Here is a 20,007-nt window from a genome sequence, read left to right on the forward strand (position 1 = left end):
CCCGAGGGGGGCCTGTCGCCCGTGGGGGGGGGGGGGCGACAGGCCCCCCCTCACCAGCGCGCCCCCGGCCAGGAACCTATTTGCAAATTGGACGAAAAAAATTACAAATATGTCCCGTCGCCCCTTGGGTGGGCGACCGGGGTATATTTTTGAAATTTTTCGAAACGGACATATATTTTTGAAAATTTGAATTTTTTTAAATATAAAAAAGAAAAATCGCGGCCTGACGCACGCAGCTTGGCAGGGCCTGCGCGTTTGTCATGGCTCTTGGGGTTCAGCGACGCTTGGCAGGGCCCGTGATGCGGTGCGTGACGAAGGCCCCGCCCCATGTAAAGGAGGTCAACCGTTGACGTTGCCACTTTCCTGCTTACGTTCCCAATGGCGTTTGTAAAGCTTTATCTTTTTTTTAAAGAACAAAACTTTATCTATATGAAGATACTGTCCCACACTAGAAAAACTTATTATTTTTTAGGTAAGTCAAAGGTGATCACGAATACATATACAATTTAACTCTTACGCAGCACCATGCCACCACCGAGAAACTAAACCAGCAGATCCTAATTTAACTCTTACGAGCACCATGCCACCACCGAGAAACTAAACCAGCAGATCCTAATAAAGTCGTCACAACGACTCGCTGTCGATAGAAATATCACCTACTACCGAAAGAAATATAATCACCCATACCAAATCGGGGAGTTCGAATCCGGATAAATAAATAAATTTGTCGGTGTCCTGACCCGGCGGTCCGGATCCCAACTAGTAATGCTGCGTGTTTTCTCGTCCCAGATGTTGATGCAAGAGGCAACACAGTAACGCACGGGTTTATCCTGGTTCCGGCCGCGGGGCCGTACGTCCAGCAAAGGGGGTGTGCGAGGGCACTGTATTATCTTGCACCGGAGGTGCCTGTAGTAGGGGGTACAGGCGCGGCGAGAGAGGGAGGGAAGCTCCCAGGTCTCTGCTAGAGAAGGAGTTGATTGAGGCGAGTGCCAATATCGGGTGCTCAGTGGGGTTGAGCGTTGCGTTATGTCGAGTGGGTCTGATCGCGCGATGCTGCCGACGTCGTAGCCCCCCTTAAAGGGAGCCCACATCCTCCTTTTATAGACACAAGGAGGGACGGTGTACGTGTACAGGGGATCGTGGAAGTCGTCGTCCTTCCCCCGAGTCGCGGGGGTGCTGTGATCGAACACTGTAGGAAGTACACTGTGGGGCATGACGTCGGGCGTGGCAGTCGTCCTGGATGTCGTCCGTGGTCTTGCGGAGATCACGCCGGTGTCCTGCTAGCCCCACAGTGTACGGTCCTCCAGACGTGGCGTGATGGCGTTTCGTGGGCCCTGCAGGTCAGAGTCTTGCATGCGCCAGCGGTGGTGGGGAACGCGGCGGTCCCAGACCCCCCTGGACGGAGTGCTGGCGTGCACTCTAGGAGGTCCGGGAGACACATGGAGGTCCCGGACCCCTCGAGGGGGGAGGTCCGAGACTTCGGCTGCGTGTGCTGTGAGTCCCTCTTGGAGGGGCACGTGGCGTCGCCGGACCCCTTCCCAAGCAGGAGGTGGGTCCGGGGCCATACGTGTGATGAGGTGGAGTCCGGAAGGCCGGAGTTGGCAGAATGATACGGGAGCAGTGCCGAGCACGTTGCGTCCCGCGTCGTAGGTCCCACAGTGCTGCCACAGCGTCCGGGGTGGCGGATCAGTGACCGGAGTTGGCGGATGGGACTCCGGTCACAGCCACTATGGGGAATGGCGGCCTGACACCGTCTGTCCTGAGGACTGTGGAGGAGTGGTTGGCATTCAATGCCTTCGTACGACGTGCGGTTGAGCGGCAGGGCCGTTTGTCCCTTACGGCGAGGGGTGGCCTCGAGCGAGGCGGAGATGAGTTACCTGCTCGGGGGAGGTTCGCTGCCCTCGAGCGAGGCGGAGATGATTTGCGCGCTCGAGGGTAGATTCGCTACCCTCGAGCGAGGCGGAGATGCGGGGCGCAGTCGAGGGTCCCGATGGGAGCCCTCAAGCGAGGCGGAGATCGTCCCGCGAGCCTGAGAGGGGTGCGAATGGGCCGCATCCTGGGCTTCTTTGAGTCCTTTCCTTTCTTCCAGATTGGAAGGAGGCCGTAGGCCCTCGTGGGCCCAGTTGCCTTAACACGTGTTTGTGTTTTTTTAGAGTGATCTTAGTACCCCGATTATGGTGTCCCTAATCGTGGTACCCGACAACGTTGGCGATTTTTGGGGACGTTCGGGGGTTCCCCCCTAAGTAGCCCCCGAGGGAGGCTTGGCTTTGCCGAGGGTAAAGTCAGGCGTACCTCAGTGTTCGTGCGCATCCGAGCCCTCGAGGGTCCGGAAGGTTCCCAAAAAATAAACAAGTAAATCATACTTCTTCATTATTTTGGGAAATCGAAAATACGAGTACAAACGATGTACAAATAGCTCGGAACTCTAAAGATAGAAGCGACGTAGCTGCTGTATGTTCCAAGCGTTGGTGAAGACTTCGCCGTTTTCGTTCGCCAGCTTGTACGTGCCGGGCTTGAGCACCTCGGCGATGATGTATGGGCCTTCCCATGGTGGTGAGAGCTTATGGCAGCCCATGTTGTCTTGTCGAAGCCTCAGCACCAAGTCACCTTTGTTGAGGTCTCGGCGCCGGACTCTCTGCGCTTGATATCTTCGCAAAGACTGCTGGTAGCGTGCAGAGTGTAGGAGCGCCACGTCTCGAGCCTCGTCCACTTGATCCAGCGAGTCCTCGCGGGCTCGCTGGCTCTGCTGCTCTTGATAGGCCTTTAGCCTTGGTGACTTGTACTCCAGGTCCGTGGGGAGTATGTCCTCGGCGCCATAGACGAGGAAGAACAGGGTGAAGCCCGTGGCTCTGCTTGGGGTCGTCCTCAGGCTCCAAATAATCGAGGGTAGCTCTGTGAGCCACCTCCGGCCAAACTTGTTCAGTTTGTTGAAGATCCTTGGTTTCAGTCCCTGGAGGATCATGCCATTGGCACGCTCCACTTGCCCGTTCGTCTGTGGGTGTGCCACAGCCGACCAGTATGTGGAAGCTGTCACAGAACGCCAAGAACTTCTTGCCTGTGAACTGGGTGTCGTTGTCGGTGATGATCGAGTTCAGGACCCCAAAACTGAAGACGATGTCAGTAAAGAACAGAACGGCTTGCTCGAATTTAATCTTGTCGATGGGTCGAGCCTCGATCCACTTGGAGAATTTGTCGACTGCCACCAGCAAGTGGGTGAAGCCCCCGGGCGCCTTCTGCAGCGGGCCAACGAGGTCCAGTCCCCACACGGCAAACGGCCATGTGATGGGGATGGTCTGCAGAGCATGGGCCGGGAGATGTGTCTTTCGAGCGTAGAACTGGCAGCCCTCGCAGGTCCGCACGATGTCGGTGGCGTCGGCGACCGCGGTGGGCTAGTAAAAACCTTGTCGAAATGCGTTACCCACGAGGGTTCGTGGTGCGGTGTGATGACCGCAGGTGCCAGTGTGGATGTCACGGATTAGCTCCTTGCCCTCGGGGATGGGGATGCATCGCTGCAAGACGCCCGAGGGACTGCGCTTGTACAGCTCGTGGTCGATTAGGACGAAGGACTTGGCCCGCCTAGCGAGGCGCCGCGCCTGAGCGTGGTTCGAGGGTAGTGTGGCAGCCCCGCCTAAGTTAATCCGGCTTAAGTGCGCTAACCATCACCGAAATGGTAACTAGGGTTCATACGCACTTAAAACGGAGTAGTCCGGCAGTACTATCGGGTAAAATCCCGATTAAACCACTTGAAACAGGATCGACAAAGCAGTCCAGAGAATGCAACATTCCGCAAATTTTACTATACAGAGTATGAAACTGAATTATTATTACAAACCGAGTTTGAATTTATAAAAGTACAACAGAGTTCAAGTTTGACGAAAAATGAACGATAGTCTAGCGTCGAAACCAGATGTCATGATGAAGCCCGTACATGACGTCAACCGTAAACTCCGATGAACCACCTGAAAAACAAAGCCACAAGTAAGGCTGAGTATACTAATACTCAGCAAGGCTTACCCGACTAAGGGTATACTTAGCCCTTAATCTAGACATGAAAGGCTTTTGGCTTGAGGGGTTTGTTTTGCCGAAAAGCAGTAAAGAGTAGATCCTTAATTTCAGATTTTAGCTTCCAATTTCTAGTTCAATTAATCATTCTAGGTGAGCATCTATCCAATAGCATACATGGTGGGAAACAATTATCTTTCATCATCCAACCAACCATATTCATCATCATCATCATCATCTTTCACTTCTTACTCTATGTGGCAAAAGGGTTAAGCAGTCCCAAACCATGAGAAGCGGACGATTCGAATCGAATTTGTTAACCTGGCCAGGTAGACCTAACACACACACACACATGGGGATCGACGTCTCGTTTCGCCCACGCGACTTTTCCCTTCAATTCCCGCTGCGCGGAACAGGCCCACCGCCCTCTACTACAAGAATCCCCGCCACGGTACGATGCCGGGTCGTAAGCCTTCTTGCACCCGCTTGTGGCCGCATGAGAACAACGTTCAAAGACGGTGGGGAGTATGTTCCGGCCTCTGTGCAATCCAGTACTTAAGATTACCGATTATCATATTTCTCGGCATGTGGTTAGTACGTTCAAAAGCTTAACCACCACTACCACACACTGCGGCCTTATCCATTTTCACTAAACAGACGGGGTATCACAAGTACCACAACCCCGCCCGTGAGCCTTATAGTTGCAGTATGTAGTAAACATTCAACTCCTATAATTCTCGCGAGTGACAGGAAATTACTCGACTTCTACCGAACCATTAGCCTAGCCAACTAGCGACCTACACATACTAGTGTTCAAGCATAGGTACCTAGGATCATGCAGCTAAGGTTCCAAGCAACTCCTGTAAACTTAAATGCGCAAGTAGATAGAACAGTAATAAGTTGCATAAATTTAAAATAGATAGGACATGCTCCGGGGCTTGCCTGAGAATAACACTAGGTCAGTGTTAGTTAGAGGAGAATTGCTCAACGAGCAGCTTCCTTCGGTCTTGTACATCGGGATCCACCCGTCCATCTTCTAGACGTATCCACTATTCACCGTCTTCTGGCTCGGCTCCGATATCACGTCATTCACGCGGTTCTTCTATCGTACCTAAATGAAATGCAACAATGCATATGTATGAATGCAAAGTTTCGAGTTGTTCAGCGATTTAGGTGTTATTATTTTTCTTTTAAAGACAACCCACCGAACCTACTTAGCATGAATAGACCCGATTAAAGCACTACCTTACAAACCTTTGAGAAACAGCACGGGAAATATTTTACTGGGTACTACAGGTCATAACACGACTAAAACTACTGGTTTCATATTTTATTTTGCAAGTTACAGAGTATAGAAAATAAGTCAAGCTAGATCTATATTAATCAAGATTTATTTATACAGATAGTTAAACTCAGTTTATGGGTCTCAAGTTTTTCCAACATGATAATGTACTCAAAACTACTCACTGGTTAAAAATATAATAATTTTCTAAGAATAGAAACTATTTATGATGTTTTAGTGAATTTAAACCTAGATAAATTATTTGGGCATGTTAAATAGTAGAGTGCTTACAAATTTTACCACAGAATACATTCATTGGGTTGATCCTACTGTAGAAATTTCAAACTCAGAATAAAAGCATAACATGGTGAAAAATTAAAACTACCACACTCATTCATAAATCAAGATTTAATAGCATCTATATCTAGACATGAGAACTGACTATGAAAATTTTATAGTAACACTAGAATCACATGTATATTCTACCATAAAAATTTCATAACATGTCATGGCTCCCAACATCAGTTATTAAAAAGGTAAGATCAACTAGTCTTTGTGCACTATCAAACATAAATCTATTTTTGCAGCAAAACTTTCTAACTCAAACATGTCATATTATGGTTCCAGATTGTAGAGATTTCGATAAGGATTCCAAAAAGTATTTATTTGCTATTTTAGGACTTTTCTACGAATTTCTATTGATTTTACAAATTTACTGCAAAAATTTAAAAACAAATCTAATATTATGTTTAAGCCCCTGGATTTGCAGAAAACCCCCTGGAAAGATTTGGGGGCTTATGCTTTGGCCCTTGGCCGGAAAACAGAGGAGGGGCGCGGCTTGGCCGGCCGGCTCCGGCGGTTCCGGTCGCCGGCGGCGAGGGGCCCGGGGTGGAGGAGCTAGAGGAGGGCGGAAGCTACCTAGGGGTGTGCTCGGTTGAGCGCGGGACGGCCGGAGGCGGTGGGTCGGCAGCGCAGGGGTGGCGGCGGCGGCGATGAGCGGCAGAGGCGGCGCTCCGGTGTGAGGTGGAGAAGCTTGCTGCGCAGTTGATTTGGTTCGGGGTGGGGCGGAGGAGGGGGTTCCGCGGGAGCAGGGCGGCGGCGATGGTCCACAGCGGCGGCGGCAGCTCTGCTCCACGGTGGAGGCACACCGGCGGCGTTGGGGTGGGGCGGCCCGGTCTGGGAGCTTCGGGAGGAGGTAGGGAATGTTGCTGGGGTGCCAATTTGGGCCGATATAAGATGGAGGAGGGGCTCGACGGTGGCCTAGGGGGCGGCGGCGCCATGGCGGGCGGCGGTGCTCGCGCGAGAGGGAGAGGGAGAGGCGTGGGTGGCTCAGGCAGTATGGAGAGGCTTCGGGAGAGGAGCGAGCTGGCCTACGAGCGAGATAAGGACGGCATGGGCGGGGACAGCGGCGCGGCAACGCGTGGCTCGAACGTCGAGAGCGGCAACGGCGAGACGACGACGTTCGATGGCGTGTCGCGCGTGGGAGGTGACAGGGAGGGTGGTTTTGACGAAACCAGGGGCACCGAGGACGAGTTTGTCCGGGGGCACGGCGCATGGCCGACGGCACCGGCGTGCGGCGGCGAACGACGTGAGGGAGGGAGAAACAGAGGAAAGAGAGAGAGAGATGGAGTGAGGGCAATTCTGTAATTAACTCGAAGTTCAAAATTCCAGTTTGTAAACTTTTGAATACCAAACTTGCTTAAAATTTTGAGATCTACAACTTTTGTTTTAGGCACAAATTCATTTGAGGCTTCGTTTGAAAGATAAAATTTGAAACTTAAGTGCATTTGAAAATATCCTATATACTTTGAAATTCAATTTTTTTCTTCCATTTTTGTGTGGCAAATCGAAAAACTTTGAACATGAAAGTTGTTCGCCATTTGAAAACCTATAACATTGGTTTTGGGCAAAAGTTCATTTGAACAACTGTTTAAAATTTATTTTGAAATCCTGTTTGTTACCAATTGAAAGATAATTTAAACATTTCGAAACTGTAATATGAAGAACTCATCATTTCATGTACAAAAATTTACTTTCTCACTTAGACTTCAACTAGACTTTGGTTTAATTTTGTCTGCATAACATTTAAAAAAACCTGGGCCATCACAGGTAGGACCCCTTGAATCATCCAGTCAAGGTATTGGACGCGCCAATCTTGCGAAGTGGGGGGCCCGTCGATCTCCATTGCTTCGGCCTCGTCCGCGGAGGAGGTCCCGAAGCCAATGTCCATGGGCTCGGCCTCGTCCGCCGGGGGGTTCCCGCCGGAGGGCCCGGCGTTCGAGGGGCCTGGCTCCGCCGGATTCTTGAATTCGACGAAGGGCTTGGTGACGTCGCGAGCGAAGATGTTCGGGGGGACGGTGGTCCACCCCGACGCGATCTTGGCCAGTTCATCGGCATCCTCGTTGTACTTGCTTGGGACGTGATTGAGTTCTAGGCCGTCGAAATTGACCTCGAGGCGGCGTACTGCTTTGCAGTATGCCTCCATCACTTGGTCGATGACGAGTTGACAGTCACCGCGCACGTCGAGGCGTTTGACGCCGAGCTCAATGGCGATGCGGAGGCCACTAAGGAGGGCCTCGTACTCCGCCATATTGTTAGACGCAGGGAAGTGCAAGCGTATTACGTATCGCATGTGATCTCCGAGGGGGGAGATGAAGAGGAGACCGGCACCGGCGTCGGTTTTCATCACCGACCCGTTGAAGTACATGGTCCAGCATTCAGCCTGGATTTGTGGTGGGGGTAGCTGAGTGTCCGTCCACTCAGTCACGAAGTCTGCCAAGACTTGGGACTTGATCGCTTTGCGGGGAGCGTATGTGAGAGTTTCTCCCATCAGCTCCACAGACCATTTGGCAATTCTACCCTTGGCTTCCCTGTTGCGGACTATCTCTCCCAGAGGGAAAGACAAGACCACGGTGATGGGATGGGCCTCGAAGTAGTGGCGCAGCTTGCGCCATGCCAAAACTACTGCGTATAGCAGCTTCTGAATCTGCGGGTAGCGTGTCTTGGTTTTAGACAACACTTCGCTGATGTAGTACACCGGCCGTTGGATAGGCAGAGCATGGCCCTCCTCTTGTCTTTCGACAACGACCACCGCGCTGACCACTTGGGTCGTCGCGGCTATGTACAGATAGAGGGGCTCGCCATCCGCGGGTGGCGTGAGAATGGGGGTGTGAGTGAGCGATGCCTTCAGCCTATCGAGGGCTTCTTGAGCTTCGGGGGTCCACGTGAAGTGCTCGGTTTTCCTCAGGAGTTGATACAGGGGTAAGCCTTTCTCACCAAGACGCGAGACGAATTGGCTGAGGGACGCTAGGCATCCCATGACCCTCTGTACCCCCTTTAGGTCTCGGATCGGTCCCATTCGAGTGATGGCCGAGACTCTCTCAGGGTTGGGTTCGATGCCCCGCTGGGAGACAATGAAGCCCAAGAGCATGCCTCGAGGGACTCCGAACACGCACTTCTCGGGGTTAAGTTTTACCCCTTTAGCCCTTAGGCAATCGAATGCGATCCTGAGATCGGCAACCAGATTGTCTTTCTTCCTGGATTTTATAACGATGTCATCAACATATGCCTCTATGTTCCGCCCGAGATGGTCCCCGAAAACGTGGAGCATACACCGCTGATATGTAGCTCTGGCGTTTCTGAGGCCAAAGGGCATCGTGACGTAGCAGTACATGCCGAAAGGCGTGATAAAAGAAGTCGCGAGCTGGTCGGACTCTTTCATCTTAATTTGGTGGTAACCGGAGTAAGCATCAAGAAAGGATAAAAGTTCACATCCCACAGTTGAATCTACAATTTGATCAATGCGTGGCAAAGGAAAAGGAACCTTCAGACATACTTTATTTAAACTAGTGTAGTCTACGCACATCCGCCAACTCCCATTCATTTTCTTCACTAATACAGGATTAGCTAGCCACTCGGGATGGAATACTTCCTTGATGAATCCGTCCGCCAGAAATTTCTGCAGCTCCTCGCCGATCGCCCGGCGCTTGAGCTCGTCGAAGCGTCGCAGGCGCTGCTTTACCGGCTTGGAATTGGGTCGGATATCAAGGGAGTGCTCGGCGACCTCCCTCGGTATGCCAGGCATGTCCGAGGGGCTCCACGCAAAGATGTCTGCGTTGGCGCGGAGAAAGTCGACGAGCACCACTTCCTATTTGCTGTCGAGGGTGGCGCTGACCTGCAATGCCTTGTCGTCGGAGCGATTCGGGTCGAGGGGCACCTTCTTGATACCCTCAGCGGGTTTGAAGCTTCCCACGTGTCGGTGCGTGGAGTCCAAGGCCTCGCTTGCCATTTTGTCATGAGTGGCTGCGAGGGCCTCGTCCTCCGCTTGAGCCTCCGCGTGCTCAACGCACTCGACATCGCACTCGTAGGCATGCTCGAACGAAGTGCCGACGGTGATGACACCATTCGGACCCGGCATCTTCAGCTTGAGGTAGGTGTAATTGGGGATGGCCATGAACTTGGCGTAATAGGGACGACCAAGGATGGCATGATAGGATCCCGAAACCCCACCACCTCGAAGGTGAGCACTTCCTTGCGAAAGTTGGCTGCCGTGCCGAAGCAGACGGGTAGATCGATCTGGCCGAGGGGTTGGACTCGCCTCCCCGGTGCAACGCCATGAAATGGCGACTTGCTGGGGTGAAGCTTGTTCAATCCAATCCCCATGAGCTCCAGGGTGTGGGCGTACATGATGTTGAGGCTGCTGCCTCCGTCCATGAGCACCTTGGAGAAGCGGGTGTTACCGATGATGGGGTCGACAACAAGCGGGTACCGTCCCGGGTGCGGGACGTAGTCGGGGTGGTCCTTGTGGCCAAAGGAAATGGTGTCCTTCGACCAGTCGAGGTAGGATGGCGTGGCCTTGGTGACGGAGAAGACTTCCCGGCGCTCACGCTTGCGCTGCCTAGAGGTCATGTTCGTCGTTGGCCCTCCAAAGATGAAGAAGGCATTCTCCACCGGGGGGGAACTCGTCATCTCCACCTTTGTCGCCAGCATCCTTCTTCTTGTCCTTGTCGCGATGCGCGACGCAGTTGTAGTACTTCTTGAGCATTTCGCACTGCTCGAGGGTGTGGTTGACCAGGCCCTTGTGGTAAGGGCACGGCTTCTTGAGCATGTCATCGAATAGACCACCTCCACCTCGAGGGGGGCCTCGAGGTCCTTTGCGGTCCGGGGCGGCAACGAAGGCCTCGTCGGATTCTTCTGCCTGCCCCGGTCCACGCTGGACTGGTGGGGCCTGCTTCTTCCCTTTCCTCCCCCGTTTTTGTTTCTTGGCGGGGGAGTTGATCTTGGCATTACCGCTCTCTACGGGCACATCTTCCTTGCGCTTGTTTGGCTTGTCATCGAAAATGGCACCAACCGCCTCCTCGCCGGCGGTGTAGTTGGTGGCAGCGTCGAACAATTCATTGGTGTTGGCGGGATGGCTTCGCGCATGCTAGTGCACCAGGTTCCTGCACGTCGTGCCCTCGAGGAAGGTGTTGATGACCTCGACGTGGGTGACGCTGGGGATCTCGGTGCATTGCTTGGAAAAGCGCCGCACGTAGTTGCGCAGGGACTCATTGGGCTTCTGGCGACACCCTTGAGGTCCCAAGAGTTCCCAGGGCGCACGTACGTGCCCTGGATGTTGCCCACGAAGATCTGGACCAAGTCGGCCCAGTTGTGGATCTCGTCCGTGGGCAAGTGCTCGAGCCACGTTCGTGTAGCGTCAGCAAGGTGAAGGTAGTCATTGAGCCAGACTGCGGGATCGGTCTCGCCCGAGTACTTGACGAGGGTGGTGGGCTGTCGAAAGCGCGGGGGAAAAGGTGCGGTTCGAATCTCCCGGATGAACACCTGGGTGCCCGGAGGCTCTGGTGACTCACCCCTGTCGTTCTCGGGGTCGAAGCGTCCACCCCGTCGAGGGGTGTACTTCCTGCCATTGATGATGTAGCGGGCGTCGCCGTCGACGGCATGCCCACGCGTGTCATGGAGTCGCTCCCTTGCGGGAGCCTTCCCGATGCGGTCGTGCACCGAGGGTGCTTTCGCGTCATGCGCTACGGCTGCCTTTCCTTTCCCCCCTGGCGGAGTGTGCACCGAAGCCTCGTGGTCCTGACGTGCAGTCCCACCGGGCTGCTTCGGGGCTATCGAGCGCATGCGTGATGCAGAGCTCTCGGCCTGCTGCACAGCAGCTTGCTCGATGAGCGCCTGTGCCTCGCGGCGCAGGTTGCGACCCGAAGTAGTCGACGGCTCGGGCATCGCTTGGAGTAGGTAGGCCGCAGCGACAAGTTTTTCGCCGTCTGTTTTCAATTCTGGAGGTTTGTCGATGTTGTCGTCGGCTTGGATCCGCTCCCGAGCAACGCGTGCCGCCGCCTGGGCAAGTGCGCCACGCGTGGTGCGCTGTTGCTCGAGTGCGGTGCGTAACTCCTGAGTCTACCGACGCTGCTCGTCGAGCTTGGCTTGAAGCTCCTTGAGCTGCGCCAGCTGTGCCTTCTGCTCTGCCGAGCTTGACGAAGAAGAAGAGGCCACAGCCGGCGCCACCGGTTGGTTTGCCTGCGCGTCTGCCCCTCCGTTCCTGTCATCATCCGGAGCGTTGTCTTCTTGCCCGTCCGCGAGCTGGACCATGAAGCACTCCCGGGCGGGATCGTAATCCCCCTCGTTGGAGTCCTCGGAGCATGTGAGGCAGTAAGCCATCGCCAGCTGGAACGAGCGGAAAGCGCCGGGGTCGTGGACCCCGGAGTAGTCCTCGGCCTCCTCGGCTGTGAAGTTGTCCATGAAGAAGCTGATGTCGTCGGCGATCGAGCTCGCCGTCTCGGGGTAGGAGTCGTTAGGAGATAATGATGCGATGAGGCTGCAGATCGACAGGAGGTGATGACCCGGTAGATCCTCATACTCGGCGAAGTTGGTGCTGGACGAAGAAGCGTAGGAGGCAGCGTTGCGCATCCCGATGGGGGAAGGGCGACGGCGCAGTCGCGCCCCCCCCTTGGAGGCACTAGGGCTGCAGTCGATGATGGTGTCGGCGTAGCTGACGCCGAAGCACGTGATGACGAAGCGATGGCCCCGTCGGCCGCGACACTGAGCCGTAACATGGCTACCTCAACCCACGTGGGGGAGCTGAGGCGCGCCGCCCGGCGCCGCTCTACGCTCGCTTGTCGCGAATGCTGGCCCGGGCGCCTTTTGCGCCGGGCTGGTGAAGTCGGAGTGTCCGGGTTGCGTCTGGGCGAGAGGAGCTCCATGAGGTAAACGTTGCCGGTTGCTCTGAACTCAAGACTCCCGAACCAGATCACGTATCCTACTGGGAGCGGATCCGCGACGCCCATGGGGAATGGGTTGGATCTGCACGCCATCCCTGGAAATCAAATGGGAACAAAGGAGAAAATGTCACGCAGCGAGCCCCTACCTGGCGCGCCAACTGTCGGTGTCCTGACCCAGCGGTCCGGATCCCAACTAGTAATGCTGCGTGTTTTCTCGTCCCAGATGTTGATGCAAGAGGCAACACAGTAACGCACGGGTTTATCCTGGTTCCGGCCGCGGGGCCGTACGTCCAGCAAAGGGGTGTGCGAGGGCACTGTATTATCTTGCACCGGAGGTGCCTGTAGTAGGGGGTACAGGCGCGGCGAGAGAGGGAGGGAAGCTCCCAGGTCTCTGTTAGAGGAGGAGTTGATTGAGGCGAGTGCCAATATCGGGTGCTTAGTGGGGTTGAGCGTTGCGTTCTGTCGAGTGGGTCTGATCGCGCGATGCTGCCGACATCATAGCCCCCCTTAAAGGGAGCCCGCCTCCTCCTTTTATAGACACAAGGAGGGACGGTGTACGTGTACAGGGGATCGTGGAAGTCATCGTCCTTCCCCCAAGTCGCGGGGGTGCAGTGATCGAATACTATAGGAAGTACACTGTGGGGCATGGCGTCGGGCGTGGCAATCGTCCTTGATCTTGCGGAGATTGCGCCAGCGTCCTGCCAGCCCCAGCAGGCGGCGTGGTCGTCGCTGTAGGGTGTACAATCTTCCAAACGTGGCGTGGTGGCGTTCCGTGGGCCCTGCAGGCCAGGGTCTTCCATATATATGTGCACCAGTGGTAACGGAGCACGTGGCGATCCCGGACCCCCCCTTGGACGGAGTGCTAGCGTGTGCACTAAGGAGGTCCGGGAGTCACATGGAGATCCCGGACCCCTCGAGGGGGGACGTTCGGGCCTCCGGCTGCTAGTGCTGAGCGTCCCTCCTTGAGGGGCACGTGGTGACACCGGACCCCTAACCGAGCAGGAGGCAGGTCCGGGGCCATAGATGTGGTGAGGTGGAGTCCGGACAGCCGGAGTTGGCAGAATAGTAACGGGAGCTGTGCCGAGCACGTCTCGTCCCGTGTCGCAGGTTCCCACGGTGCTGCCACAGTGTCCGGGATGGCGGAGCAGTGACCGGAGTTGGCGGACGGGACTCCGGTCACAGCCACTGTGGGGAATGGCGGCCTGACGTCGTCTGTCCTGGGCGCTGTGGAGGAGTGGTTGGCGTTCAATGCCTCCATACGACGGGTGGGTGAGCGGAAGGGTTGTTTGTCCTTTACGTCGAAGGGTGGCCTCGAGCGAGGCGGAGATGATTCGCCCTACTCGAGGGTAGGTTCGCTACCCTCGAGCGAGGCGGAGATGGTTTGCCTGCTCGAAGGTAGGTTCGCTACCCTCGAGCGATGCGGAGACGCGGGGCGCGGTCGAGGGTCTCGATGGGAGCCCTCGAGCGAGATGGAGATCACCTCGCGAGTCCAAGGGGGTGTAGATGGGCCGCATGCTGGGCTTCTTTGTGTCCTTTCCTTTCTTCCAGATTGAAAGGAGGCCGTGAGCTTTCGTGGGCTCAGTCGCCTAACATTTGTTTTCGTTTTTAGGGTGAGTTTACTACCCCGATTAGGGTGCCCCTAATCGTGGTCACCGACAAAATTCAACCACAAAGAATACGCCACTTGCCACTTGGGCACTTGGCAATCGACGGTGACTCGGTAATTTCGTGAACGACCGGTCAATGCCGAGATGGACGAATGTTCTCCATGATCCACGTACGAAACCGGCATAAAAAAATTGTTAGAGCATCTCCAAGAGTTTGCCATATTTTACTTGGCATATCTTATGTTTTGTCAACTTCTAAAAAGATATGCCAAGTAAAAAAATAGGTTATCTCCAACAGTTTGGCATAATTCACTTGCCAAATCCAGATATAACTTACATCAGGAACCCTGAGAGAGAAACAAAATTATATTTATGCCCTTCCACCTCTTGAAAAATTAAATCAGGAACTCTTCTTTATTATTTATTTCTTTTTTCACCCTCCCACCTGACTAGAAACCACGATGCCAGCGCGCGTATATTTACGCGCTGGAGGCTGGTTTTTCCCAAATTGCCAAAAATTGCTAAGTCTTTTGTCAAACTATTGGAGAAGTATTTTTAATATTTTTACCAAAAATCAAAAATAGCAACTCGATTTGCCAAACTCTTGGAGATGCTCTTACAGCGGCCTTGGCAGCGGATCAGTTCACATCACCGAATGCCCCGCTCGCATGGGCTCGTTCTCGCCGTCCGCCTTCCCCACGGCCGCGGCCCACCACCGTCAACCGGCTCCCACGACTCCACTGGCTCCCACCCCGCGCGTCAGTGCGTCGTCACCGCCGCGACCCCGCCGGCCGGCGTCTCCGTCCGCGCTGGGGCACTGGCCAGCCAAGTAGCCAACCAACCCCACTCCCTTTCTTCAACTCTTCTTTAAACCACGCGAAATCCAACCCAATGCCGCCGAGTCAACCAGTCCAGCGCCCACCGCTCCTCCCTCCCGCTTCCCCAGCCCCGGCGCGGCGGCATCATCCGGCATCCTCCTCCTCCTCCCCGAGCCACGGCACATGGAACGGCACCGCCAAGGCTCGCAGCGCCAAGAAGAAGGTACACACTCGCACGCACGAGCCGTGATCCGTCGCTTCACGGATCGCAGACACACTTCGGCGCGCCTTCATGCTGCTCGACGGAGTGCTCACGTGGACCTCTGTTTCTTTGAACAATTGAACCCGACTTGCAGGCGGTTCCGACGGGCACGAGGACGACGGGGTGCTGTCGGCGTTCCTCTGCCCGATCACCATGCAGGTGATGCGGGACCCGGTGGTGATCGAGACCGGGCACGCCTACGAGCGGGAGGCCATCGCCCGGTGGTTCTCCGAGTGCCGCGAGCTCGGCAGGGGGCCGTGCTGCCCGATCGCGATGCAGGAGGTGCGCAGGGCGGACCTGAGGCCCGTCTTGGCTCTGCGGGCCGCCATCGGGGAGTGGACGGACAGGCGGCAGAGGGACGAGCTCCGCGGGGCCTGCCAGTGGCTCACCAAGGACGCCGCGGAGGAAGAGGCCGTGCAGGCGTTAGGCTGTGCCGTGCGAGGATGGAGCTGGGGGAGGGCGTGCAGGCGCGCTGTGCGCGGCGAGGGGATGATGCAGATGGTCGGTGGCATGCTGAGGAGTGGCAGCGCCGTGGTGCGTCTCAAAGCGCTGGAAGCTATTCAGGAGTTTGCCAAAGAAACTGATCAAGACAGGGTAGGTGGAAGGGGATGCAACAACACCGTGTATGATAACGTGATGTACGATACTAGTATTGACAACATGTCTTCATCCTTTGTAGGAAGCTGTTTCTGAAGGGGACACCATTCGAACAATCATCAAGTTCATCGATTGTGAAGATTGTCAGGAGAGGGAATTGGCCGTCTCTGCATTGTGCGACCTTTCAAAATCTGAAGTAGTGTGCGGAAAGATAAGCGAATTGAATGGAGCAGTGCTTATTTTGGGCAAGGTGGCTGGAAGCAAAGCTGAAAATCCAACAGTTGCTGAGAAGGCTGAAATGACACTCCAGAATCTGGACAGGTGTGAGAAAAATGCCGTGCAGATGGCCGAAAATGGCAGACTGGAACCTCTACTTAACCTGCTTATTGAAGGTTCATCTCCTTCCTTATTGCTTATATATGGTTCTCTACAGATATTTGGTTATCTGTTATTAATAACTTTCTTACACCATGATACTTATCCCCCCTTGAAATTGATCAGGTTCTCCAGAAAAGCAGCTGCTAATGGCATCATCTCTTGAAAAGATTGTTTTGTCTAATGACCTGAAGATCTTAGTGGCCCGAAGAGTGGGTTCCTTGTTTGCTGATATTGTTGAAAAGGGCAGCTTGGAAGCAAAAGAAGTTGTTTTCAAGGTGTTAGAGCATATATCCGCCAATGCTGAGAGCGCTAAGGTTCTTATAGAGGAAAATGTCCTTCTCCCTCTTTTCCGAGTTCTCTCCATCAATCGCACCAATCTCCTTCCGCCAAGGTTGCAAGAGGCTGCAGCCGCAGTTCTAGCTAATCTGGTTGCATCTGGTGTTGACTTTGGGACAGTACCACTTGACGGTGATCGTACTCTGGTGTCTGAAGACATTGTTCACAATCTACTTCATTTAATCAGTAACACCTCACCTCCAATACAGTGCAAGCTTCTTGAATTTTTTGATACACTGAGCAGCTCCACAGGAACAGTACTATCCATTGTCTCGGCTATAAAATCTTCTGGTGCTATCACCAACTTGGTGCAATTTGTTGAGAGTGATCATCAGGAAAGCCGTTTTGCATCTTTAAAGCTGATATACAAAATTTCATTCCACATGGATCATGAGATAGCGCAAGTCTTCCGGGCGAGCCCAACTCTGCTTGGTTGCTTAGTTGAAGTTGCATTCCTAAATGATGGAAACACAGATGAGCAACATGCTGCACTTCAGATTCTGGCAAACCTTCCTAAAAGGGACAGGCACCTCACCAGAGAGCTAATGGAGCAAGGTGCTTTCAAGATAGTTGCTCGTAAGGTGTTAAGCATTTGTCGCAGGGAGGCTGGAAGTGACATTTATGATAATACAGTGCTTGAGGGCCTAGCAAAAGTCCTTGCAAGGATAACATATGTTTTGCGAGATGAACCCCGATGCATATCCCTTGCTCGTGAGTACAACCTTGCTGCCTTGTTCACCAGCTTGCTTCGGTTAATTGGTCAGGACGAGGTACAATTGATCTCTGCAAGGGCATTAATGAATCTCTCGTTAGAATCCAAATATCTGACTAGCACACCGAAATTTGATGGACCTGAACAGAAATCTAAGCTTGCATTGTTTGGGAGGAAACAACCGAGCTTTCAGTTTTGTTGTGTTCATTCTGGAGTTTGTTCGATTAAGGACAGCTTCTGTATCCTAGAAGGGAAAGCTGTGGAGTGGCTGGCTCATTGTTTAAATCATGGTAACAAGAAGGTAGCTGAAGCTGCTTTGGCAGCTCTTTGCACCCTACTCGAGGATGAAGTGGAGATTGCAGAAGGAGTTTTGGTGCTCCATAGGGCTAGTGGAATTGCTCCAATACATCTGGAAGGAAAACCCAACAGGCAGTCTTCAGCACAGGGTGACGTGGGCTGTGGAGAGGATACTGTGTTCGGAGGAGATTTCTAAAGCCGCTTCAACTGATCGCGGTTTGGGATCGGCACTTGTTCATTCTTTTCAACATGGTGATTCCAGAACACGGCGTATTGCAGAGGCAGCATTGAAGCATGTCGAAAAGCTACCAATTTTTTCCCAAATAATTGATAGGCATCCATCGATACGAGGTTCATCCATGGGAAGCATGGAACGCTTTATCAAGTTTGATCGCTAGGCTAGTATGAAATGTGAAAAAATTGCATGGCCAGTTTGTGCCTTTGGACAAGATTTCTTTTATTATTTCTTAACAGTAGGAACCCCAATCTATTAAGGAAAAAAGTAGGAGTCATGACCTTATGGGTAGGAAGTTTTAAAAAACTAGTGATGATAACCTGTATACCTCTTTCTTTGTACATGTAATTTTGATAAGCAGTGTAACTAATGAAGGCTACTCATATGTTTAAGTTCTCGAAATTTTTTGGAGCTTCAGTTTCTGTAACTCCATTGATGTGCAAGCGCTTACAGTAACGCCAATGACACTTGGAAGAGGTAATAGATGAAGTGATCAAGTAAATATAAAAATTCAATTTTATGATAACTGTCTGGTCAATCTTTTACGTTCTACTATTGCTTTAGACACGGCAATCGTTGTCAAGAGCCTTCTGATTTCAGTATTTTGACTAAAATAGAAATGATCAATTCATGGGTATGAGATTAGGACCTGTACTTTTGTCAAAAATTATTGAACTTTTCAGTAACTCCATCGATGCATATGTATTCACAGTAATTCCATTAAAGCTTATGAAACCGTAATGGAATGAAGTAAAGATAATTTTCACTTGTATGATAGCTATTATATTGGTCATAGCAGATACGTCTCGTATTTTCATCTGGCTGGTACGGAATTTCTGTTTTTCTCTGCATCTAGAGAGGAGACATCCAGGCGCCAAGTTCTGATTTCTGAACATTCTCGTAGGTCTCACACTCTCACATTTAAAGCACCTAGTCCAGGTCTTACTTCACATATAAAAACCCAAATGGTGCATTTGCCTTGCCCAGGTTTCTGACCAACCATTCATATACAAACATGACTGTGTTTTTATTATTATTATTTTTTTGCACTCGCACGTCTACATTCCCAAAGGGTTCATCATGTAACCTCACATTATCAACGTTGTACAATGTACAGCTGCAGAAAGCAATTACATTTCTTTGTAATATGCTACCAAATTTCACCTATATACTTTTCACTGATAATCCGGCACGTAGACTGTAAGATGAATGCCTATAATTAAATTAATAGGAGTATATCATTTCCTAATAAAAAATTAGTAAAGGATTGAGAACCGAAACTCTTACTCGACTGGCATATATATGACAAATAAGAGAGAGGGTCTTTTAGGCATCACCACTCTGTCTACAGCAATAAAGGTTCTTTCGATGAAGATGAAAGGAGTATACTTCCACTGCAAAACGTGCCCAAACAACAGCTTCAGTGCTTTGCAACAAATACAGCCGCGCACGGCAACCCGGCACTGAAATGCCAAATTTTGGTCTACCGGAGCAGTTCACTCTTCCATTGTTCCACAGATCATTTACATCCTTCGTTATATTAAGTGTTGGCAAGTAAAATACACGGCCAGTTCTTAAACTTATTATGTCCTTCCGGTCCCTAAACTTATAAAATCGAAAATCTGGGTCCTTGAATTTGTCATGGTGTGTCGTCAAACCAGGAATCCGGATCCATGCAATGATTCAAAATAGTTTCAAACCATGTTTTTAGTTAAAAAACAAATCCAACAAATAATAGATATTGTTTTAAACCATATAAATATCTCTAACCCCCAAAATTCTCCAAAATCTAAAAAAATACTAGAGATACATCGGAGCCTAAATAAAATAATTGGAGCTCATGAAAATATATTTTCACATGTTCCTAAAGTTAAATCTAATTTCTAGAAGTTTCTAAAAATATTTTCATAAGCTCAAATTATTTTGTTTAGCTCCATCTGCTCCTATGTATCTCTACTTTTTTTTTGAAATATCTCTAAGCCCAAAGAAAATAATTTGAGCACGAGGAGCCTAAAAACTGATTAGAGCTCATGAAAATACTTTTAGAAACTTCCAAAAGTTAGATTTAACTTTAGGAGAATGTGAAAATATATTTTCATGAGCTTCAATTATTTTATTTAGGCTTCATGTATCTCTAGTATTTTGTTGGAACTTTGGAGAATTTTAGAGGCTTAGAGATATTTTTATGGTTTAAAAACTATATCTATTATTTGTTGGATTTGTTTTTTGAATTAGAAACATAGGTCGAAGCCACTTTTAATCAC

The 20,007-nt window shown here is 51.8% G+C and overlaps 1 pseudogene; it reads left to right on the forward strand.

Moving 5' to 3' along the window:
* Positions 1-14,804: 14,804 nt before the first annotated feature.
* LOC120658288 lies at positions 14,805-18,160 on the forward strand (annotated as a pseudogene).
* Positions 18,161-20,007: the final 1,847 nt, after the last annotated feature.

The sequence above is a fragment of the Panicum virgatum genome, chromosome 2N (genome assembly GCF_016808335.1).
Source record: "Panicum virgatum strain AP13 chromosome 2N, P.virgatum_v5, whole genome shotgun sequence".
Taxonomy (NCBI): domain Eukaryota; kingdom Viridiplantae; phylum Streptophyta; class Magnoliopsida; order Poales; family Poaceae; genus Panicum; species Panicum virgatum.